We start from the raw sequence: 14,258 nt of genomic DNA on the forward strand, positions 1-14,258 counted from the left end.
TTATTCCACTTTTTTGCCATGGCATGTGAAATGTTAATACTTAAGACAATTTTTTATTATTTATGGACATATTAAAAGAAAACCATTGCTTTGGACAAAGGGCAAGTGTTAATTAGTTAATATTAAAATCTTAACATGAATAAGTTTGTCTGGTTAAATAAATAGCTAGTTAGTTATGCTATAGTGAAATGAGAAATATCCACATTTAATGAAGTACTAAGAATCTGAAGGTACAATTATTTTCAAACAAAAAAACCCCACAAATATCCTTTTAAGTTTTGAGTCTGTAACGTTATTACTAACAGAAAATGTTAGTTGAATGAATGAGGGGAAGTATTGAACTTTTGGTGGCATAGTTATTAGCATTCTACATCAATGTCTCATACATGGTTATTAAATCAAGGAATGAATAAACAGATTCAAAAATGTAATTGTTTCTAGATTGGCCATTTTCATGACATGGCATACTATACAAACAGAGAAACACTAACTCATTTATAACCTCTTGCTCTCTAAAATTGCAAAATAATTTTTTTTCTCCTTGAAGCTGATTTCTAAAAGGGAGAGAGAGAGATTAACTTCCCCAAATATTTTTCAGGTGACTTGGATATGAGTTCAATATTCATTTCTCAAATGTAACTTTCTAAATTCTACTTTATTATATTTGGGTTATATTGGAAAGGTTAACATTTTCTTTTTGATTTTTTTTTTTTTTTTATATTAGAGAGAGAGACAGGAAGGGAGAGGGAGAGATAGAAACATCAATGAGAGAGAACATCGATTGACGGCCTCCTGCATGCCCCCCACTGGGGATCGGGCCCACAACCTGGGCAAGTGCCCTGACCAGGAATTGAACCAGCAACCTCTTGGTGCATGGGTCAATGCTCAACCACTGAGCCACACCAGCTGGGCAAAATTTTTTTTAATTAAAAAAAAATGAGTCATTACGTTCTAACTTAGGAAATTATATGTAAAATCCCAAATTATAAGAGAGAATTGGTAGATGGACAACATAAGTTTTCTGTAGCCCTTTTCCATGAATAAATAAAGCACATCACCTTGATCCTCACCGTACTTTAATTTTATGTAGAAATTCTAGGTCTAAGGATATATAATTGATCAGGAAGAGCTTAAGGGAAATTAGACACCCCTTTAGAAGTTAAGAAAGAGACTCCAAAGCCCTTTCCCAAAAAACATTTTTCAGGCCACAAGGTCTATCCAAAAGAAAAATGTTGGGTTTTGCAGTTAAATTAACTTTTGGAAACTCTGGAATATTTTATCTCCCATGGAAGATTTAGCATGCATACTGACAGGGCCACTACACTACACAAATAGATTTTGAAGAACTGCCTAAGTCGTCATCTGTGGAGGGTACCTTCATTGGAACCCAGGGTAGCATTCACAATGCATTCAGCTGGAGGCACAGAAAAATCTCACTAAAGTTGATTGAACCATACGGACATACATTGTCTTGCTTGAGATGGGCGACACATGATTATAGGGTATTTTTTGGTGGATCAGTGATGCCGTACCTATACTAGAATTCCCCCTAGCCTTGTGTTCAGAAGAGAGCCACCACTGCTTCCAACATCAAGGCTCAAGTCTTCATACAGCAAAATTTAAAAGTCAGTGATTACAGTGATACAATGGCCAGATTGTGGACAAATGATTTCCTTGATTATTTTATCAGGGAAGAAAAATACTTTCCAGAACCCCTCCATTGGGTCTGAGTCTGGTCTCACTGGTGAGAATTTGGATATAAGCTTGCTGCTAAACCAGTTACTAGCAAAGGGAGTAGAATTACCATGTTTCATTTGACCAAACTGCTTTGGAGAATGTTGTATTTTGTTTCTATATGATTATATTTAAATACAATAGTTAAATATTTTTTTCTAACACTTGTAAATATAAAACAGTATTTTGGTAATGTAGCTATCTATTGCTACATTGCAATACCACCTGAAACATAGTGGTATAAAATAGCAACCATTTTAATTTGCTGACAGATTCTGTGTTCAACCAGGGCACAGTGGAGTTGGTTTATGTCTGGGTCTTTAGCTGGAAAGTATTCAATAGCTGAGGGTGAACCGAATGACTGGAGACTGGAATTATCTGGAGGCCTCTTCATTCATATGTCTGGCACCTGTGTTAGTAGGAATCAAAAGGTGGGCACATCCAGGACTCTTGGACAGGTCAGTTAACATAACCTTTCTCTGGCAAACGGGGTGGGGGACATCGTAGGAGGAATAATTTGAAAAGAGAATAATAAGATAACAGAGTAGAAACCATGTGGCTTTCTTTGATCTAGCTCAAATTCCATAACTCATTATTTCCACCATATCTATTGGTTAGAAACTATCACTAAGCCTACACATGATTTAAGAGAAGGGAGCTTCGACTCCACCAGTTGATCAGGGATTGGCGAGGCCTTAGTGCTGAAGAGGATGTGAGGTGCAAGATATCCTTTCCTTCTTCGGAAAATCCAGTCTGCCACAGGTAGTGTGAGAAAGGTGTAGAGAATTTAGAAGAAATCGGTGAAGGCCCTGTGAGTGATCTAATTTTAAACTTTTCAGATATCAACTTTGCACAACTTGACTTTTGATTCAAGTATTCTTTGAAAAGAGAAGAAGGGAATACCACCCTTCATCATGTTGATATTTAATGAATCGAACTGTGGAATGAAGTCTGACGTAATATATGATGATAATTTCTGAACAACATGGCTGTATAAATCACCAGAGAGATATAAATCACCAGAGCTCTAAGTTTCTGTTTACTGCATCACAAATTCTGGTGATAAATTTCCATAAGTTATGTTTGTTTAACAAATCTAGTACAGTATGGTTAAAAAGAGGAAGTGATTACTAAATAATGATTAACAGTAGTATTATCTTTGGAAGCTTTTAAAAAAAATCTTAGATTTTTGAAATCACAGATTCAAGTAACCACAGATAGAAAATGTTTGGGTAGTTATGTTGACAAATACTATGCAGTTAGGCCTATAACGGTTACATCTGCACTGAACATGTAAGACCTCTTTTTCTTGTCATTAATCTCTAAACAATACAGTATAACAATTACTTACATAGTGTTTACACTGTATTAGGTATTATAAGTAATGTATAACTTATTTAAAGCATATGGGAGGATGTACATAGATTATATGCAAATACTACTTCATTTTATATAAAGGACTTGAGTATCCGTGAATATTGAAATCCACGCAAGTCCTAGAAGCAATTGCCAGTGAATACCAGGGGATGAGTTGTATAAATTTTAGAGCCAGTCACAGAAATTCTAATTACTTTGCTTTGCAGTGGCCTCTCTCTCTCTCTCTGTATAGATGTATATTTTCAATATAAATATTTATAAAAATATATAAAATATACCCACCAAGACAGGGATGGCGAAAGCATTAACTAACACAATATTTGAGAACACAATTTGACAAAATTAAAGATTCACATAGCCTTGACCCAGCAATTCCACTCCTATGAATTTGTGCTTTAGCTATATGTAACATTGTTAACGTTCAAAGTCTATTTACTAAAGCATTGAATTAGCAAAATATCTAATGGGAGAAAACTAATGAAACTTCACCTAAAAGACGTAGAGGTTAACAATGCTTTGCATTCTTTTTGTAAAAGAGAATAACTGTTCATGACCTCTCAAAGCTAGTAGGCTGCCTTCTCTTTAGTACAGCCCTCCCTCTGATAAATATCTAAGGCCTCTCCTGTAAATAGTTTGTGGATGTATCTTCAAGGACTTAGAAGGAGAATGCACCAACACGTATGCATTATATAAAGACATTTTAGATATACTGTAAAGGTAAGCAAGGTATTTTATATTATATATAGGATGAACTTATGCATGTTAAACATTTTAAACAGATACAGGCACAGAAAAATATTCTCATTTATATAATTTTTGGAAAGATATGCAAGAAATAGTTAATTCCTTTGGGGAATAATGCTGTAAGTTTTAGAATAAAGAGCAGCTCTTTCTATATGATTATAAATAGTGATGGATGGAAACGACTTGGGATGATGAACACACAATACAGTGTAAAGATGATTTGTTGTAAAAAATATAAAATCACCTCAGGAAAAGAGTCATGGGCATTAACTGTTTTTAAAACAAATGCCTAGTACATTTTTGTTTAAATTGCTACAAAGTTGATTTTGATGTCTATTTGGGGTTAAGATAACTGTCATTAATGTGATTTGTTTTTTAGGGGAGACCAAGGAGAAGAAAATTTATACTTACAGAGAAATACTTGGAAATTTAGAAGAAATAAAATAGAAGTCCAAGATTTTTTTACAGTGTATTCTTTGAGGGAAATCAATGAGACACATTTTTTTTTATATTCTTCTAAATCAGCATTTGTAAATGCAATAGTGAGGTATGCTTTAACATATCAGTATCTAAGAGATAGGTACATCTTAATTTCTAGAGGATTTTTAAGTATATAGTGTAGAGCCAACTAGGACAGATTTTCATTATAAAGTGATATCATTACATCAATGATTGCAGGCTAATTCCCCACTTATACAATCTGACCACTGACCATGCTAGATCAAGAGGCTTTAATTTCCCTTGTAAATGTTTATTTCTGCTCATTTTACTTGAGAGCAAGTAAAATGGTAGTTTAATAAGGGAATAAATAATTTTTAAAGAGAGAATATGTAAAAGGAAATATTGTGGTTTTTGTCATGATAATTATACACTTGCCTTTATTATTATTTCTGACATATCTGTGTAAAACCAAGAGAAATCATGTTTTCTGATTTGTTTCCAAAGCTTTTGAATGATGCTCACAAATGTATTGACCTTTAATGTTGACTAGAGCACACTGGACTGTTGTCTTCAGAAAGTAGGTTATAATAATACATTCCTTTCCTTTTGTCTTGTCTGACATTTTGGCATTCATCACTTTTTAAGAATGCATTGGATTTTTTTTTCATGAAAGCATTACTTTACACCTGCCAACAGTTGAATTTGTCTGTCAGTTTCCTTCATTCCTAAGAATTTCTTAAGAAAATTAATATTAATAAAATAGCATTTTTAGATATTGCCCCCCAATTTAATATTATTTCATTGATTCTTTTAAAATAACTGATTCAGAGTTATTTTACAAGTAAAAAAATAATGGGATCTCAGAGTTATTATGTGACTTTCCCATCTCACATAACTATTAAGTGAAAAAAAAAAAGTATTCTAACCTAGATCTGTCTGACTCTAAATCTCTTCTGTTATCCACATTACACTTATAAGGATAATGTCTTTCCAAAGTTCCTTACAGCTTGCCAAGAATTTTTATGGACATCAACTCATTTGGTCACACTACAGCTCCAAAGCTATTGCTAATATTGAAATTTTGTGGGAGTATAAAATGAAGGATTGAAAAATGAAGTGAGTGTCCCAAATCACACAACTAGTAAGTGACAGACCTGGAATTTGAATTCTGTGCTTTTGATTCCCTTGCCTCTTTCCATTGTGATTCACGTGGTTTAATAATTTTACACCCATTATCTCACCTAATTTAATCCTCACTACAACCTGTGCGATCAGTGAATTTGTAATCTTGATTTTACAGCTGAGAAACCAGATATTCTGGGAGGTTAAGTGACTAGAAACAGTGGCAGTGTCAGGGGCTGGTCTTATATCTACTGACTCCAAAGTCATTTCGCACAAGAATGCCTCTTATTTAAGACTCATCCTTTTGGCATTTTACACAGTGAGCAAAAGTATTGTCATCTATAAATATAGAACTTCACTTTGAAGCTATGCCTTCAACCTAGGGACAAATAACTATTCAATAGAATATGTATCAGACTCGATTCCAGCATTCCACCATAAGATAGAGGAAGAGGAAATGCTGTGCTTGGTACCAGACACAAACTTTGGGGATGAATGTACTAAATAACAAGCTGTTACTGGATTTGAGCACAGCCTACTGCTCACTCGTAACTAAAGGTCAGCTCAAATTTGTGGACTTCATGAGAGTTCAGTTCCTTTGTGATGCATAGACTGAATTGCTAATTAAAAACAAAAACACCCAGAAATTTATTTCTTACAATGTTAGAGGTTGGAAAATCCAAGGTCAAGCCTTGGTTTATTTGGTGTCTGATGAGAATCTGCTTCCTAGTTCACAGATAGCCATCTTTTTGCTGTGTCCTCGTGTGGCAGAAGGGGTGAGTAAGCTCTCTAGGGGCTTTATTGTAAGGGCACTAATCTCATCTCTCAAAGCCCTCACCTAATACCATCACATTGTGAATTCGGTTTTATTTGTTTATTTAAAAATATGTTTTTATTGATTTTTTTAGAGAGAGAGGAAGGGAGAGAGAGATAGAAACATTGATTGGCTGCCTCCTGCACACCCCCTACTAGGGATCAAGGCCGAAACCTGGGCATGTGCCCTGAGTGGGAATCAAGCTGGGACCTCTCAGTCCATGGGACTACGCTCAATCCACAGAGCCACACCAACTGGGCGTGAATTAGTTTTTAATATATGAATTTGGGGGAGACATAAACATTCAGTCTGTTGCAATAAGTGAGTGATGCTTCGCAGTGAGCTTAAAATATTACCAGAGAATTGCTTAGGCAAAATGAGAATATGATAAAATCCTCCCCTGTGTGTGTTTGACAAAAGTCTGATATATGAGTAGTAGTATAATTCGTTTATAGAAGAGTTAGGAGTCATCAAATTATACAAGCCATGGAGTTGATATTATACCAAATGATACCTAAGGAAAATAAGCATAATTTTATTTTGCATTCTGGCATTTAAGAAATTTTGTCTCCATGGGAATATTTTTGCATTTCTACAAAACATATAGTTCATTTTAATAACAGGTAATTTTATAAAAGTTGTTTCCAGAATGAGTTGGATTTACTACAATGACCTAGGCAATAAAATTAACCAAAATTAGATTTTTGCTTATTTATAATTCTGGGAAAAGCAGACCTTAATGATGGAACAAATGTTTAGCCATGTGGATTAACTCTGAGCCTCCTAATGAGCACTAATGTTCATGGAATGCTAGACGGAGTTTAGGATGATACAAGAAATGAAAGCCTAATAACAGTAATATAATTAATTTGAGAATCTGCTCTGGCCATTAAAAATTCAACTTTAATAGGAAATAAAGAAAATTTTCATTTTTATTTTATGCTATGATAATTTTCTAGACAGTATAAAACTCTTGTAATGTTATATCTTGCTGCTTTTCATCAGATTCAAATTTATGTGACAATTAACATTTCTTCAAAAGACCTACTTCATGAACAAATGCCATCTTGTAACTTTGACCGAGGAATTTAAAACAAAGTACAAAGAAACTCGTAGCATTGTCTGTAACAGAACAATTAAAAAAAACACTTTTATTCAAGAACCAGGTTCAGAAGACGTTTCACAGGGTGAACACCATGTCTTCTGCATAGGAGATGGTCAGTAAATGTCACTAAGTTAATTTGAAAGAGATGTTAGAGATTTTTTCAACATTTATATAAACATAAAAAATAATCTGGAGTATGTTTGAAAAATATTTTAAAGTCCATTTTGTTCATCTGAAAGTATACCATCCATGAAGGAGAATGTTATTTTTGATATCTTTCAGTGTGAATATGTACTTGCCTTAGTATCTATTTATAAAAAATATTCATTTGGGATTTGAGGTATTGAGGAATGTCTACATAAATTAACACTGTTATCATTGTCTATAATGTACAATTTTTAGAACAGCTAGTATAATGTAATATAATCTGGACTGGATTTTCATCTCTTGATGATGCTCTGTTTGGGTTATTTTATTTATTTATTTTTTTTTTATCCTCACCTGAGGACATTTTTCCATTTTTTGTTCAGGTAGAGTGGGAGGGAGAGAGAGGAATAGAGAAAGAGAGAGAAACATTGAGGTGAAAGGGACACATTGAGTGGCTGCCACCTGCATGACCAACCAGGACCGGGGACAAACTGCAACCGAGGTACGTGCCCTTAGCAGGAACCAAAGCCTAATCTCTCTGGACCGCAGTCTGATGCTCTAACCACTGAGCCAAACCAGCCAGGGCTGTTTGGGTTCTTATTTATCAAAATTGTCTGTGGAATATGTTGAGGAAAATGTTTTCATATGTGTAAAGATTTTCAATTGACCAAATCAAAAATAATAAGTATTCAATTACTTAAAGAAATTTTATTGTGAAAATAATTACAATCAAATTTGATATAAAGAAATAAGTATGATATTTAAATGTACTGGAGTAACCTAAAACATAAATTATAGACAATTGAACTATTAGGAAACACATATGTTGAAAAGAGGATTAAAAAAACTAAATATTTTTAAAAATGTTTTAGACCCAAAATAAATCAGACCCCAGAGACACAACAACTGAATCCAGCATGTCCGTAAGTGAATATTGTATTTAAAATACTTTACCAGGTTTGTTCGTAAAACTTTCTTCAGCCTGTAAGAAACATTGACAAAGGAGGAGATGTGTTGGAAAACAAAATACTGAAAAAGTTTTGATTGACTGAAGTTCATTTATTTTGGTATGTACCAGGAGAAAAAAAAAAAAGTATGGTGTAACAGTGTGGATAGTGGTACCAGTTTAAAAATATTATAAGTAACCTGTCTGGAGGGTTAAGGATGAGTTCATATAGATGAAAACATTAAGAACAAGTGGCTTGGGCTTTTGAAAAAATACTTTAAAATTTATTTTTCAATTACAGTTGGTCTTAAAAGAATAATTAAATCATATAGCTATACATTAGTACTAAAGGGAGAGAGATATTATCTGAATTGGTGCCCCTGAAATTTTTGAATTTAAGTACTCTATTCAACAAACTTTTGAAAATAATGAATTGGTATTATATTTAGAGTCCGTTTGGGGAGTAGGTATGATTCCCTGGACCATGAGAAAGTCTCATCTTAGTTTTTTATCTCTTTTATTTCAGAGTTTTACTTGGATATTTTTATAAAGAGACAAAAGTTTCAATTACTAATTAAAAATTAGACTTAAACATGAAAATGTCTGGTTAGCCCTGGCCGGTTTTGCTCAGCGGTTAGAGCGTCGGCCTGCGGTCCAGAGAGACCCGGGTTCAGTTCCCGCTAAGGGCACGTACCTCGGTTGCAGTTTGTCCCCTGCCCTGGTTGGGTTGTGTGGGTGGTGGCCACTCGATGGGTCCCTTTCTCTCTCCCTCTCTCCCTCTCTCTCCCTCCCACTCTATCTGAACAAAAAAATGTCCTTGGGTGAGGATAAAAAAAAAAAAAAATCTGGTTAAGTTAATATATGAATGTCTATAATTATACATTTTGATATCTATCCTCTCCTATTTTTAGGAAATGGGGTTAGGAAATTGGAAGGTGTGCATGCTAAATGACAGGTTGTCCTGAGAAGGAAATGTAGTAGAAAGAGAAAGAAGGCTAGATGCATTAAATTTTTCTTTTTCTTTTTTTTTTTCTTTTGGTCATGAAAATGCTAGTTATACTCAGATGTGAGCAAATATAAACAATTTAAAAAGGTTCTTCAAGACTTACGCTGCCCTGGCCAGGTAGCCAGCTCAGTTGCTTAGAACATTGTCTCCATATACCAAGGTTGTGGGTTTGATCCCGGGTCAGGACACATACAAGAATCAACCAATGAACACATAAGTGGAACAACAAATCTATGTTTCTCCCTCTCTCTGTCTCTAAAAAATCAATGAGTAAAATATTTTTTAGAAAGACATGGTAATTGCACACTCTACTTGTGGGATGAAAAGAAATAACTTCAAAGGGAGGATTTGTAATGGACATTAAAGGATGCATGAGGCTCTAAAATGTGGGTGCTAGAGGACATTTCTGAAAAATTTATTATTAATGTCTCAGTGTAATAAAATTACTTGCGACAGAGAAAAGGAACCATGTTGCCTATAACACATTGGTTATATTGAAAGGTTATAGGCAAATGGCTGGAAAGTAGATAGATGTTTTATTGTAAAATATCTTTGATTCCAGGATAATTCCCTTGGTTTTGATTCTATTGGCATAAAGAATTTTTTGATTGTATCAAAATTGAATAATCAAAGTAATACTTAAGAACAGTTAATCAAATAAAAGTGGGTAGAATGGTGGTAAGGTGGTATGGTATTCTATAAATTTACTAAGTTTCCCCTTGTACTTGGTCAACTATAATTTTTTTTACATTTATTAATTTGCCAACAATAATATTTTGTTCATATGGACATTTGGTCTATGTTAAACAATTTATAATACCAATGAGATGGATAGATATGTTGAATTACTTCCAAAACTCAATTGACAAATTAATTTGATTATTGTTTAAGAGTGATTATTGAGAAATATTTTGGTCTCATAAGAGAACAATATTTCACAAAATAACTTAATTAATATATACTTTATGCCTCTCAACTGCAGAAACGTAAGCATTCTCTTGCAACAAATCTTCCACAATGTTGTGTTTACAGATTATGAGTCATTATATCGATTTGTATTTATCTAAAAATACCAATTATATACCTTTTTGGTGTGATTAGTTTTTATAAAAAGTGGACTAATTATTTGTCTAGATTTGATTTAACTTTTATACTTGTAAAACTGGATTTTAGAGCTTCTGATTATCCTAGTAGAGCAAATAGCTGATGATATAATGCTTACTCTTGAATTTAATTTAGCGCTATGGCTATTGGCATTTAGTCTTCTGGTATATAGACTACATTTGTAAATGAACAGAATGAACAAAGTGAAATGTATTGGAGTATGCACTGGGATATAGGCATGGCTTTCAGTTTGTCATCTTTTTCTCTCTGTGAAACATTAATTCTGCAAGATTAATCTTGGACAGGGTGTTAAGAGACAAATCAGTTTTGAAATACCTTCGTATTCTCTCTCTGTTGTGAAGAGTCCTCAAGGACATTAACATGCTAAATGTTCTGAGAATTCCTGCAATAAGGAAACATATTTTAATGTATTTATATGTATATAGAACTACATTTTGAAGAAATGCCTGTTAATATTCCAAGGAAGTAGTTCCATGGAACCCACTTTGGAAAATACTAATCTCACTTCGTAGATAAGGCAACCCAGATCTACAGAGGCTAATCCCTTAGTAATAGATGGTAGCACGTTGTGCCGAGAGTCCAGGTCTTCAGATTCTATTCTTGAGCCCTTTATATTAGGTTGTGTTACCAAGAATTCACATATGGTACAGTTAGAATTTAGATCAAGTGTAATAGTTTGGGAAATATGGTGGAATGGGCCAGGTATTTGGATTTAGTTAGACCTTGAGTTCAAATTTTTGTTCTATTTCTAGTTTGTCATTTTGTACTATTAATTTCCTTGAGACTCATATTATTTTTCTATAAAATATAAAAACAGTTTTATAAAGTGTGTGTTTTCCTCACTATTGAGTCCACTCCATCTTCTGGAGTCCCTATGAATGAGTGATGTCCATACCTACTATCTTCAACAGCCCTACTCTGCTCCTGTCTACTCATGCATATGTCTTTTTTTATGGAGTGAATTCATCTCATACTTGGTTTTCCTCTTTACTTGCTGCCTGTATTTTCCCCAGCATTGTTGTCTTTTCCAGAGAACCCTCCTATCTCATGATGTGCTCAAAGCAGGACAGCTTCAGTTTTGCCATTTTGCCTCCAGTGATGTTTCTGATTTGCTCTAGGACCCACTTGTTCATCTTTCTGCTGGTCCAGGTTATTCATAGAGTTCTCCTCCAATACCATATTTCAAATGAAGCATCTTTATTCCCTATCAGCCTTCTTTACTGTCTAACTTTCGCATCCATACATAGTAATTGGGAGTGTGAGGGTATGGATGATCTTTGCCTTGGTCTTTGATGACAAATCTTTGCAGTTAGTTTTCTTTCCTAATCTTTGTACTGCTGCCCTTCCAAGTCTCAGCCTTTATAAAGTGCTTTTGTGTAGCTGATTAGTGTTTGGTACATCACTAATGATGAAATGATGGCAAACATTATTTGATTATTTGTTTGGTTGACAGCTACAAGACTGCAAAACATTTTATTAGGATTGATTTTACTTTTGGACTTTGTATTTTCTGCAATGTGCTTGTATAGATTTTTGTTTTTAATATCTTGATCCCTCCAATTTTCTTTTTGGAAGTCAGAAAATCATGGATCATTGAAAATGATGATGATTATTCCAACACTTTCTTTAGCTTCCATTTAATGTGCATTAATTCTCAGTTTATTATCTATGTAAATTATCTTGGTAATTGCTTAGGTCAGCAAGAATTTTTTGAATCTTTCATTTTATTTAGGCTTATATCCAAATGACTTTAAAATACCTTTTTCAATTTTTCAAAGCCCAAATTTATGAACTGTAGTGTATGATCTCTCAGAAAGATAAAGAAGTTGGTTTCATTATAATCAGTATATAGTAAATCAATTTATGTGAAAGACCTTTTTTTAAAAGAAATTTCTCTCTTCCTTAGTTTGTCTTTGCTTTCCCAAAACACTTAGGATAGTTAGCTATTAAATAAGCATTTTTGATATCAACAAGAAACAGAGACATACATATTTAAGAATTCAATATACCCCTCCACACTAACTGAAAATGTAATGATGAGAAAGAAAAAATCTAAGCATTATTCTTTTCTAAGGTCCTAAGAGAGTAATAAATAGTGTCAGATGCTGTCCTGCACCTATACATTTAAAATTATCCAAATAAGTCAGGCCAGTGTGACTCAAAGGTTCAGTGTCAACCCGTGCACCTAGAGATCACTGGTTCGATTCTCAGTCAAGACACATGCCCAGGTTGTGGGCCAAATCCCCAGGGGGGGCATGCAGGAGGTGGCCGGTCCATGTTGTCTCTCATCAATGTTTCTGTCTCTCTCCCTCTCCCTTCTGCTGTCTCTAAAATCAATAAAGAAAAAATTTTTAAAAATAAAAATAAAATTATCCAAATAAGTTACATGAGATGAAAATAAATTATCCAGTAATTATATTATTTTGAGGACAGAAACATTGACTAGGCTTTAAAGAAACTTGTACAAAAATGTTAGTTGACCGAAGATAGACTTGGAACAAAATATTTATAATAGTATTGTTGGCAATTTTGTCAGCAAGACGAAATGCAAATTTGAGCTTTATAGTTTCAAAGGCTACAGGTTAGGGATGCACAAGATCATCTAATTAGGCATCCTTTTCTCTAATTAAAGCTTTCTGTGTATAAGTAGTAAGCTAAAGGAAGAATACTTAGTCATTAAATTGCAATGAGATTGAAAGGGAGGAAGCCCTAGAAAGCCATCAAAACTTTCAATTACACATGAATCTAGTTCTTACAAGAGAACTAGAGATTGCAGTTGTTTTTATAAGAACTATAAAATTATAGTTTTCTGTTGATTCTCCTCTCCACTCAAATCTGTTAAAATGCTTACAACCTTACATCATCACTCTACTGAAACTTCTTCAATAATGTCATTGAGAAGTAATCTAGTTAATGACATGTTTTCAGTCCCTTTTTTACTTCTCTATAGAAGGGCATCTCTTCTTGTTAAAACTTTTCTTGGTTTTCATGTTAAAATATATTTTTGTCTTACAATTCTCAATACCAAAATTAGTGAGATGTCCAAGTTTCTGTCTTTGAAACTCCTTTTTATTCATAATGCCCCATAACATGACCATACTCACATCTATTGTGAATAATTTTTATATATGTCTATTCACTAATGATTGCATTTTTACTTACTTGCTGACCATCTCCTCCTGGTCATGACACCTATGCCTCAAATGCAATATGTTAAAAAATAATTATTATTTCTATCCTCAAACTAAGTTATCTTTCTAATTTCCCCAAATTTAGGGAGCGCTTGTATATTTCCAGACATCCAAATTTAAACAATTGAAAAGAATGTCATATGTTCACCCTTGTGCTATACTAGACCCCTCATCTCTTTCAAGACTAACGATCCCACCTTGATCATGACTCTCTCATCTCTCTTCTTTGGATTTTCTCTGATAACAAGCTAGACTAGTCTTTCGTGACTTCTGGTGAGGATGATAGCTTTTAATTGACTATTGTGCCTGTTTTAAGAACCCTCACTTCAACTCAGACTACACAAGGAAGAGTTATACTTTTCCTCATTATCTTCTTTTTGGGCTTTTTACCTTCCTATTTTTTTAGTAGTGTTCCTAATTCTTCTATTGCAATGAGGTATGTTCTTGCCTTCCCGAAGTTCTATAAATCATTCTTTCCCTTATGACACTTCCATCACATGGTATAA

The 14,258-nt window shown here is 33.8% G+C and overlaps 1 protein-coding gene across 1 annotated transcript in view; it reads left to right on the forward strand.

Annotated features, from left to right (window-relative positions):
* NEGR1 (neuronal growth regulator 1) overlaps positions 1-14,258 on the forward strand; it is a 350,646-nt gene that overhangs the window by 318,053 nt on the left and 18,335 nt on the right. The window lies entirely within an intron of this gene.

The sequence above is a fragment of the Molossus molossus genome, unplaced genomic scaffold (genome assembly GCF_014108415.1).
Source record: "Molossus molossus isolate mMolMol1 unplaced genomic scaffold, mMolMol1.p scaffold_m16_p_12, whole genome shotgun sequence".
NCBI classification, from domain to species: Eukaryota; Metazoa; Chordata; class Mammalia; order Chiroptera; family Molossidae; genus Molossus; species Molossus molossus.